We start from the raw sequence: 12,271 nt of genomic DNA on the forward strand, positions 1-12,271 counted from the left end.
GGTCAACACAGAAATCAGATTGACTATGTGCTCTGCATCCAAAGATGCAGAAGCTCTATACAGTCAGTAAAAACTAGACCGGGGAGCCAACTGTGGCTCAGATCATGAGCTTCTCATTGCAAAATTTAGGCTTAAATTGAAGAAAGTAGGGAAAAGCACTAGGCCACTCAGGTATGACCTAAATCATATCCCTGATGAATATACAGTAGAGGTGACAAATAGATTTAAGGAATTAGATCTGATAGACAGAATGCCTGAAGAACTATGGACGGAGGTTCGCATCATTGTACAAGAGGTAGCAACTAAAACCATCCCAAAGAAAAAGAAATGCAAGAAAGCAAAATGGCTGTCTGAGGAAGCTTTACAAATAACCTTTCTTACCCTACCCATATTTGCATATGCGCACACATTAGCAAACTGTACAGTGCAAGTTATATTTCCCTGTTTGTCATTTCTCCCTATGCTAAAGCCTTTGATTGAGTGGATCTCAACAAATTGTGGCAAATTCTTCAAGAGATGGGAGTACCGGACCATTTTATTTGTCTCTTGAGAAACCTATATGCGGGTCAAGAAGCAACAGTGAGACCTGAGCACGGAAACAATGATCGGTTCAAAATTGAGAAAGGAGTTTGGCAAGGCTGTATACTGTCACCCTGCCTATTTAACTTATATGCAGAGCACATCATGAGAAAGGTGGGCCTAGATGAATCACCAGTTGGAATTAAGATTGCTGGGAGAAATATCAACAACCTCAGATATGCAGATGGTACCACTTTCATGGCAGAAAGTGAAGAGGAACTAAAGAGCCTCTTGATGCAGGTGAAGGAGGAGAGCGCAAAAGTTGGCTTGAAACTCAACATCAAGAAAACTAAGATCATGGCATCCAGTCCTCTCACTTCCTGGCAAATAGATGGGGAAGAAATGGAGGTAGTGACAGATTTTATTTTCCTGGGCTTTAAGATCACCACAGATGGGGACTGCAGCCAAGAATTTAAAAGACGCTTGCCCCTGGGGAGCAAAGCTATGGCAAATCTAGACAGCATACTAAAAAGCAGAGACATCACTATGACAACAAAAGTGCGTATAGTCTTTTGGTTTTCCCAGTTGCAATGTATGGCTGTGAAAGCTGGACCATAAGGAAGGCTGAGCGCCGAAGGATTGAGGCCTTTGAATTGTGGTGCTGGAGAAGACTCCTGCAAGTCCCTTGGACCGCAAGGCGATCAAACCAGTCAGTCCTAGAGGAGATCAACCCTGATTGCTCTTTAGAAGGCCAGATACTGAAGATGAAACTCAAATACTTTGGCCACCTAATGAGAAGGAAGGACTCCCTGGAGAAGAGCCTAGTGCTGGGAACAATAGATGGCAAAAGAAGAAGGGGACGGCAGAGAATGAGGTGGCTGGATGGAGTCACTGAAGCAGTTGGTGTGAGCTTAAGTGGACTCCAGGGGATGGTGGAGGACAGAAAGGCCTGGAGGAGTGTTGTCCATGGGGTCCTGATGGGTTGGACAGGACTGCACAACTAACAACAACAACAACAGCAAAATTTGTGTATGAGAAGGGTTTCTCAGACTTACAGTAAGTGTTGGATGGGTGCTTGATTGCTCTTGATGACCTTATCTATTACTGTCTGTGCCACTTGACCATGCCTATGTCTATTTTCTATGGGTCTTTGGTTGTGCTTGCTAGCAGCTATAGATGGGGAAATTTTCAGGTGGCTCAGGACAATAGGTCATTCTCCTTGTGGGGTTGTTTTGCCTAATCCCTTTAAGAGGAAAGCCTGACTTTTCCTGCAAGAATGCCAGAATTCATTCTTATCTCACATCCACACTGGCTAGCCAAGGGTACTAGGTCCTTCTTCCTGAATTCAACCCTACCCAACATGGCCTATGAACTGAAAGTCCATTCTGGTCTGGGAGCTTATTGTTATGGCTCTAATGATAGGTGTGACAGGATGATTTGAAACAAGGGAGTAAAGAGATTTAAAAAGGTAACAAAGAAAATTACTTAGCCCAAAGGAGGGGAAGTGCCAAAATCAGGTAGCACAAGGTATGGGGAAACAGGCACATAGGCAAGAGGGCCAAATAATTCCTGACGGTTTATTGACAAGCTGGGCAGAACAAAATGAGCCTATTGTAGCCCACCAGGGGCAGGGCTGGATTGGGAAGAAGGGCTGGTGTTGGGGCAGCGTGGAGTGGGTGGGCAGAAAGAGTGTAACCTCTCAGTACCCTATTAGCCAATTAGGGGAAAGGAGGAGGGAACAAGCGGCTGGGAGCAGGGTTCAAAAGGGGTGTGTGAACATGTGCTCAGGTGAACAGAAGGATGGGAACAGAGTTCCTTTCTGTTCCCTTCATTGCAATAAAGTTTTAAAAAGAACTCTCTGCATGCCTGGAATATTTTTCTCTTTCGACGGAAAGGAAAGAGTGATTATAATACTAATATTGATATGTACTTGAGCTACAATAATACAAGAAGAAACTCAACCCCCTCTTTGCCCCTGTACATAAGAACATACAAAAAGTTATGCTGGATCCATCCAGTCCATCATTCCATTCACACTTTGGAAAACCAGCTTCCCACAGGGCCTCCTAAACAGGACAAGCTCCTCAGCAACTGGTCTACGCAGATATACCACCTCTTGTAATGAAGTAGTACATAGTCAACAAGGCTACTAGCCTTTCTCCACCATTAGTCTCCACCATCTTTTTAAAGCAACTCAAATTGGTGGCCATAACTTCTTCCTGAGGCAAGGATCTTGATACAAATTGGAGGTCTCCGTTGCTTCTTTCTGCACCATGGCTGGTCCTCCACACACTGATTAAATACACAGCGACTGTAAAATGTACAACAACCTTTTTGGCACATAGCCAACCACTTTTTAAAAAGAAAAGACTTTAAAAGTAGCTTATAGGAAGCAGCTGTTTGAATCAAATAAACAAACATCTCTCTTGTAAATATGATTCATCTGGATGTGCTAATTCAGCTCAAGGTATGCATGTTCAAACTCATCCGTTGTATAATGTTGAGACTGGATTTCAAACCATCACTCCTGGATAGAAAACACACAAGTCTGTCTGGCTGATTTAAAATCAGCAGGGTAAACATGATGCCTGCATAATCTCTTTAGCTGTAAGTGATGAACCTTGGATCCCCTAATCATCAGTAGTCACTCAAATGCAAATATACTAATTGAATTTAGCACTCTTTTAATTAGGTGTATTATTCACTTCCTACCAGTCACTTTATTTCCCTTTTGGCATTGCCAGCTTGTTAAAAGGACTTAATCTTTCCCACAGTGCACTGGAAGTAAAAAGGATTGTTAACCTCACTATGACATTCCAGATGTATATTTCAAGATGCCATGGGTTTGTGTATGTTCCTCTGATTCCTTATGCTTTGTGTGTGCAAGTGTGTGGGTGCAATTGTTCCTCCTTTAGATTCTGTAACTTCTGTCCTAGTATTGCTTTGACACTTCAATTTAGGGCACAGTCCCATGGCCACTAGATGCTGTCTAGGTGGCCCTAGGATACATTGGAGTTTCAGTTCTGACCTTGGAACTGCATCTTCCTCATTAACAGGAGGTAAACTGGTATGCCTTGTGCAGTGCAGGACAAGCGCAGAAGTAATCCTTGCCTCTATATTCCTCCTGCCCTGGTTTTAATGCCATAACACCAGGGCAGCTACCTTGGATGGGACCCTCCATATTTTGTTTGTACCCAGTCTAAGGTGGATCTGTTCCTCAGAACATTGGTTTGGATGTTTTCAGGTCATCTTGATCTGGCCTCTTAAAAGGTATCAGAATGCACAGAATGGTTCCACCATGAAACCCCCACAAGCCCTCTATGTTTCTGTGTATTCCATCATTCTGCTATACAGGACAAAAAAGTTTGTACCAAAGTGTTCAACAGAGGAACTGGCAATTCTAATAACCAAGTTAAGAAGAGTTAATGATGAAAAGCATTGGGTTCCTATTGTTTAGTATATTTTAAATCAAAATAAAATAACCAGACATCACATGAATTGTCATTTAACAACTCTAAAGTTGTTAATGCAATATGAACATTTAAATTATTGAAAACATCAAGGAGTAACAATAAACAAATGAAAAGAAAAGAAAAGATGAAATGTCTGCTCAAAGAAGAACACCTTAGCCTGGTGTCCCATTGATATAAAAAAACAGCAGATGCTCTTTGAAAAGATGACTCCAGATGCAAGAGCCACTGCAGAGAGGGCTTTTTCCATGGTGGTCACGCATTACAGGTGGTGGCACTGAGACAAAAAAGCCTTCAAAGACAATCTTAGCAATTGGGCAGGCACATTTGGGAAAAGGAACAAATTAAACTAAATATTGAAATACTGCTGCTAACTCAGAATTTTAATGACACAGCATGTTCAGATATGTGAGCTCAAGGCATACAAGAGGTTTATTTTTTCTTTTGAAAGAACACACTAAATTATCAATTGTATCAGTAAAAATTCATAGACTTATCAACAGTAACCCTCTTCAGGCATTCTGGTTACTGGAATTATGCAGCAAGCATGCAATCCCAGCCTCACCCTCCATCCTCTCATCACTCATGGATGGTAATTGTCTGGAGAGGAGAGGCTGAAAAGGAGAACCATGGTGTCTGGCTTACATGAAAAACCTCAGTGGAAGCCTCAGTAAAGGGTGACAAATGCAGTGGCAGGGTGGAGGAGAACTCGTGCATTTGCCTCATTCAGGCTCAGGACAATCGGTAGGAGAGTGTCATGATGATATTCTTCTTTTCCAACTTAAAGCAAATTTGGGGAAGAAAGGGAGGTAGCAGAAGAAACATGTTTGACTCTATGGGATTTAAACAGAAATTGAGTGTAAGAACCCATCATCAGATATTTACCATGTTGAACTGTTATAGCGTTATTTTTTAAGGGTCTGCAACAGAGGTGTATTTGAACAGCATTCTGCAGAGATTTCCCATGTTCTTCATTGCCTATTTCTAGCTAGGTGGTATACCTGTAAGTAAAAGAGAAGATTGCATTTATGCATCTCAGAGTCCTCTTTCACTGAGCATTTGGATTTCTCTGATAAGTGGCACCAATAGTCCTCAGCTTCATCTCCAGGCAGCTCCTCAAGCAATGCATAAGGTCACTGAAGATCAAATATTGTGGAGGCTTAACATGACAATGACTCGGTGTTTCACAAGCCCCAGTTATTTCATCGGGAACAATCCAATCTGCTTTCTTGCTAAAAGTGCCTCCACAATTAGAAGTCTGGGGAGAGTAGCTGCAGTTTGACTCATGAGTTTTACAGCCACAGCTAGCATTGAAACAGTATGGTGAAACCAAGATGAGTTTTTTACAATGCAAAAGAAGATTCTGACTGACAGCAGCTTAGAAAAGCTGAACAGCTGTTGTGGATAGCTCTTCCATGAAGTAACAGCAGGAAAAGAAGCTCTAAAGAAAAAGTGTATCAGTTTGTGTTTGCAAAACCGTGTCCAAGCTCTGTAAGCATGACATGTAGCCTTGAATGGGGACCAGAGAAAGAATCTCTGGAGATTCTGAAAGATTTGAAAACATGAGACTTCCAAATGCATGGAGGCAGGTCAGTTGAGGGCAGAACTAGGACAGAATTTGTCAAACAAAATCCAGCTGCTTTTTTCTGTACAGTACTTTCATGCATACAGCCCTATATCTGCAGAGGCTATGAAAGACTAAATGCTCTGCTGCTTACAAGATTTCCTTCTGTCATGTTCATGCTCATTTTATGAACAGGAAGAATATATCTAATGGGAAACTGCAAGAAAATGTTGCAGTGTGTCCCAAAATTCTAACAAGGACTTCATTTTAGGGTTCCAGCCAGACTGAAATAAAGGCTTTGTAACACTGTTCAGCCCTTATGAAAAAGGCTTTCAGGAGGTGGGAAAAGGGAAACAACAAGGGTTTTTTCTCCCTCTCCTACCTTTCTAAACTTTACTTTGTTGTGCTATATAATGGCAAAGGGCTTTGGGTTAGCGATGGAAGCCTGCCTCCGAACAGGGTGCATTACTATGTAGCAGAAAGGGAAATGCTGGTAACCGGGGAGGGTACTTTACCTTGCCTCTCCCTGAAAACTCTCTTCCCTCTATAATGCAGGCAGGAGAAATTTTAACCCCAGAAGCAAAACCCCAGAAACCCAACCCCCTTCCTGGATATTATGGATGGGTAAAGATACATACCCGTGAACGCTTTTCCATTCTACTGTCCTTTTCCTCTCTCCAAGTGATGTTCTCCACATTCAGTAAGTCCTAGACCTCATCAAGCAGAAGACTCTGCTAGATCATTTTTAAAGTTCTAAACATTTTTATGTGTCTTTTCATTTATAAATGGATGTGCCTAGGGACTCTCCTGAATATGTGAAATCAGAGTGACACTGTTTCACTTCCAAGCTGATGGGAGCTCCACCTCTCAACTTCTGTATTAGAAGAAAAGATGATCACATTGTCTTTCTTCCAGAAGGGATAAGGAGGCATGTGCTTGGTTCTCTTAAACAGTCTGGAAGCACCCTCTTTGATTATATCTAGTTACTTATTTGTTTAATAGATGTATGCAATGATTATTGTATTTAAAATCTCTCTAAATGGCTCCTAAGAAAATTAAGTACATTTAATAAGTTTTGAGATACAGTCAAGTACACTTAAGGAGGCAATCCTATCATCCTTGCAGCAGATGCTCATATGCCTCTAAACTCAGACGTTTATTCGCATTCAATGTAAACTGCAGGAGTGGCAAATCTGTGCCTTGCACCCCATGTTTTATCTGAAAGGGGGAGAGATGGCGGCTAGGGTACCAATGGGATCAGCATAAGTCCTTATCCTCAGCCTCCTCTTAGCACACTTTTGGCATGTTCCTTTTTTTGCCCCTTCGAGGCCCAGTTGCAAGCTAAGGGTGCAAGACAGCCAGGGTGGTTCTTTCTGCACTGGCTGTGAGGGATAAGGGGCAGTGGCTTGGCCTTCAGAGTTTCAGCTCTGGGGTCAGAAGACCTTGATGCTCACACTCCAAAAATCCTATGGTGTCCCAGAGGTTGTTGGGAGACCATAGGATTGCACCTTAAAATGTACAATCATTGCGAGCCTGTTTATACAGAAGCCTAATAAAAATGTTACAACCGCTACAACAACATGATTGTTAGCAAGCAAACTTTGTTGCACACTCCTTGGGGAAACTCTGGGTAAAGAAATGGCTCTTTAATTGGTGCCTAATGCATGCTACTTTTGGTATGGACCAAATACCAGTGGGTAGGTAATTCCATTAGGCAGGTGCCATCATGGAAAAGGCCTGCTTCCTGGCTGCTCTGAGACGGCAATTTGCAGGTTGTCTTCTGCAGTGATCTTCATGATTACACAAATATGGATTAGAGAAGGCAATCTGCCCAAAGGAGTTATTGCTCCTGGGAGAGACATTAGTTGAAACACATCAGGCAATTTAATCACATTCATAAACTTGTTTTTGGCATGCACCTGCTTACACTTGCCTTTTTCCTTTACTTCTTGGGCCACACTCAGTGACAACATATGGAGATATCCTCAAATTCTTCTTGTCTCTGTTGCCCTTACTGCTAACCCTATAAGATGGACAGTCTCCTGGAGAAACTATGTGGATAGTTGTATTCTGGTGTCTTATAGTGGAGTGTTTCCTTCTGCCCCCTGGGCCATGTGATTCAGTGTGGCTGCCCACAACCCTATGAGGAGGAATACAGGCATCCAATGGAGGACAGGACGAGTGTGGTGGTGAGGATGATTTCCATGCTTCCCAGAACACGTAGGTGCCTCATCCACCTACATGTTTTCCCCTGGCTGGTGAGGGTAGAGCCAGAGACACTGCCTGGATTCTTCATAGGGTGGCGGTGCCTTGCTCAGTCCCTCCCTGCCACCTTTGTCCCCCCAGCACTGTCTCCAAAGCCCATTTCCAGAACTGTCTGGAGCCGCAGCTGGTGGGGAAAGAGCCAGTTGGCTGCAAGTCTGCATGGAGTGTGGTCTGAAATTAGAGGTCCAGCTCCTTCCTCAGAGTGCTTTTGCAAGGCTGGGGCTAGAAATCAGCTTTTCCTATGGACATCTAGACAGCACCTAGCAGTCATAGGATTGCACTCCTAGTGATTTTAGTGATTTTAACAGGACCCTACATAGCTGCAACTATGTTCAGTTTGCTAGGGCGTTTCCCAAATATCAAAACCCCAGTGTTGTGTCAGAATGAGACTGGGATTCTGTTTTAACCTCAGGAAGAGAGAAGGAGTGTGTGCTAGGGGAAAATCTTCCATTTTAGAGGTTCCGCCTTAGACCATCATTTTGATATCTCTATTATGGACAACCTTTTCATTACCTCTGTTTGAGTCTTTGTCTCCTTGACCTAAATGTATGAGATCCTGTTCTTCTTCCTGTCATATAATCTGTTAAAGTTTGCCATGATGCTTGACTGGGAAGTGTTCAGTCAGGAATGCATTCAGCAAAGTTTAATCAGGGCAATCCTTCCTCCTCCACACCAATGAAAACTTAATTGAAATAGTTGCAGAGTCAGTTTTACTGCTGACTGGTACATTTGAACCCTTAAGAAAATTAATCTCAACTCTGGTTGCAGCCTGAGAGTGAAAATGTTCTTACTGCATTTATGTTAATTATTCTACTCAGAACCAGGAGGAAAGGTGGAGCAAGGAGCTACTGAAACTTAGGAATAATTTTTCCTAACAGAAAGCTGACTACAAGTTACAAGTTACCTCTGGTAGTTTTGAGGTCTCTGGTGTGGTACCCATGCACACCATGTCCCTGTGGATGCCTTTCTTACTGTCCACCAGGCTCCCTGCACACCATGTTTAGTCTATTTTACATAGTTTGAGCAACCAGCACAAGGCTGATATGCTGTAAAGTTAAGGGTTGGTGTCCAGCATCATCTTTATTTCCAAAAATGCCTCTTGCTCCCGTGTGGCTCTCTTGGCCAAGTCACTTGTGTCTGAGCCTGTTAGGTCTACAGAGAAAACTAGATTCAATAGACTGGAGGTTGTCTAACGCTGCAAGAAGCTGGAAGCCTTGTTTCTGTTTCAGGATTGGACCCAAAGGGAGCTATGCAATGTGGATGCCTTCATGCCTCTGAACATAGAGGATTATGGGCATCCTATAGCAGGTGGGAGGATTGTGGAGTCTGGGATTGCCTTGGCATTCTTCTTGCCATCTGTTCAGATTCATGACTTAGATGTCTAAACGTTTCTCCCAGTCAGGAAAAGGAGAGGAAGAGGCACTACCAGGGTTCCTTAGGAGGGCAATGCCTTGCTCTTCCTTCCTGTCCTTGGAATGCCCCCCTCCCCCTGCTGGCTTTGATTATGGTCTTCTGTCTTTGTAGCCTAGACAATTTATAAAGATCCATGTTGGCTGTGAGGGCAGAGGCTGGGTCCTTTGCAGTTGCGATCCGCGCTCCAATATCAGTGTTTTTCTGAGTTCACAGCCGGGACTCCAAGGTATCCTATGACCTCCCAGGCAACATCAGGAGGCCATAGGATTGTACCCTAGGTTGCCTTTATTTAGCCTGGCCCATTTTTCTTTAATGAAATTGGTGTTTTGTGACTGACCACATTCACCATGACTGGTAGACAATTTTGTGAATCACCAAGTCCTACAAAGCAACCATTTTTTGCATTCCCATGACACTCTCTGAAAATGCCAAATGTGCCCACTGACCCAATAATCTTGGGAAGCCCCGGTGTAGTCTCCCTGTTTCTCCATCCACCCCCAGCCATTTTGTTTTTGAAGAGCCTGCTGGCTCATGCATCATGCCCAGCAACTCAGACAAAAGAAAAGGCATATCTTCTTCAAAAATGCCTATTGCCTCTCCAAATGGTCAGCCAGTCAGCTGGCACTCTGTTGCTCTGCTTCTTCCCAAGATTTAGCGAGGCAGTTAATTTCTCTGCCATGTTTCTTTCATTCCCGTGAATGAGTTGCTCTTCCTCCCAGGCCCAGTGATTCTGAACCCAGGGTCCAGGGCCCCAAACCATGCTCTGTTCCCCCTACCACGTATCTGTGGGTGGTTCCTGACTTTTGTGCAGCTGGTGAGTTGTTCTTGTTTTCATTATAAGAAGTTGAAATGCTTAGGCCTTGTTTACACAAGTCATTTATTGTGCACTCGTGATCTTAATCACAATAGCCTGTGGGTGTTTTACACATTGTCGTCATCCTCCAGAGCCTCTTCCTTGGCTGTTTTTTTTTTTTTTTTAAGAGCAAGGACTGTATAGTTTACTTGGAAATGGCTGAATGAATTTGAATAAGAAGCTGGTGTATTTTGCAAGTCCATTACACCACAGCACCACCTTGTGGTTGTGCAGTGGGACATACAGAAAGGCAGTAAAGGGGAAAAAACTGCTATGGGGGGGGGGGGGGGAAGCATATGTAAAGTAAACTATCTTAATCCTGCAAGGAAGGCCTGGTGAAATGGTGAGTTAAAAGCCTCATTTAGAAAATCCTACTGGCTTATTGATAGTAAATGCTAAAATATGTCGGCTACTTCTTGGCATTTTGTCCTTGCCCCTTTTGCTGTCAGCTGCTCCCACCGCTGGACTACTTCTACTGAGAAATGCTCCAATAGTGTATTCTTAGGCTAAAAGAGCTTCCACACTCCTATCCTACATCCATAAACACTTCTCTCATCACATTCAAATCCTTCCCCTCCATGTTTCAGTATCTTTTTGCACCTGCCAAACTCACATTTTACTCTCCTGCCTGCATCACCCTAGAACTCAATCATTTGCAATTCCACCACAGTGAATTTTTGATTGGATCATAACCTTTCTTTCCCTACCCATATTTGCATATGTGCACACATTAGCAAACTGTACAGTGCAAGTTATATTTCCCTGTTTGTCATTTCTCCCTATACTGGCTAGGACTGCTAATTTCTATAAAATTTTGAGCTTTTGTTAATCCAGTAAATGCAGGCATTCATTTGACACTTCTAAATACATTGCTGAATGTCTCTTCTGCTTTATGCTTAATAAGTGATATATTATTCTTTTAGAGACCTTTTCTCTGACTTTCTGATTCATTTAATATCAGGTTTTCCCACTTCCTCTAATTCTGGGTTCTCCACTTTCTTTAATACCAGGTTGTTCAGTTCCTCTAATATCAGGTTGTATACTGTAACTTACTGTTAAAAGTCCTCTTACATTAGCCAGAACACATGTTAGGAAGGGTGTTTTTAAGGAGGAAAGAAGAGGCATTTTACTTTCCCCTGTCTTTTGGACCTCACATTACATTTCCTTAGAAGCCCCTGTATTTTATGGGAAGCTTACTGTCAGTACACATGGAGAATTTTTGCAATATACAACAATAACATATACTAGACCTGCACATAAAAGGAGACACCTTTCCTTTTTAGAACAAGGTTAATATTTTATGTGTGCTTGATGACATTTCTAGGCTTAAAGAAGTAATGCACAAACTCTTAAAAGGCACTGCACTTTAGCAAGGTGATATATTCCAAATGGAGCCTTTAATATGCAATCACCATCCAACATTTAAGCCTCTTTTTTCCCCTTAAAGAATCTGAAGTGTAACCACTGTCAGGCTGGCCTTTGGAAAAGGATATGTTTACATGAAAGGCCAAAGTAATTTAAACATGTAAAGAAGAAGGCCTATAGCAGTGGTGGTGAATCTATGGCACACGTACCACAGTGGGCACACAGAGCCCTCTTTGTCGGTACGTGAGCCAAGTTGCCCCAGCAGTGCCCCAGCAGCTGAGCATCGGATAACAGCACACACAGGGCCATACTCATGCTCTGAAAGTAGTGGTGCCAGGCGATGACATCACAAGCTGCAACACATTAGCTGCGACTCATCCAAGCTTTCGCATGGCCGGTCAGTGCACTGCCAAGGATATATATATATTTGGTTGGACTGGCTGGAGGTGTTTTTTCTAAACCAAAACCTCAGTTTTCAGGTTTTATTGTAGTGTTGGCGCTTTGCGATAAAAAAGTGGGTTTTGGGTTGCAGTCTGGGCACTCAGTCTCTAAAAGGTTCGCATCACTGACCTATGGGAAGCACAATCCTATGGCTGCTATACCCAGCTCCCAGATCAGAGGAGTGCTCCAACCTTGTACCTGAGTCTCTAAGCTCCAAGTATCCTCCCTTTCTCACAGCCAGTATGGAATGAGCTGTGCTGGCCACATCTCTGCGGTCCACAAGATGATCTCAGAGACTAGCTTGAGTGGGCATTCTAGGCAGTGCATTGGAAGAGGAGAAAGACTCAGTTGCACCATGACATTGGCCTTCCTCTGTGCTGC

Source organism: Varanus komodoensis, unplaced genomic scaffold (genome assembly GCF_004798865.1).
Source record: "Varanus komodoensis strain SLA01 unplaced genomic scaffold, ASM479886v1 scaffold25, whole genome shotgun sequence".
Lineage (NCBI taxonomy): Eukaryota > Metazoa > Chordata > Lepidosauria > Squamata > Varanidae > Varanus > Varanus komodoensis.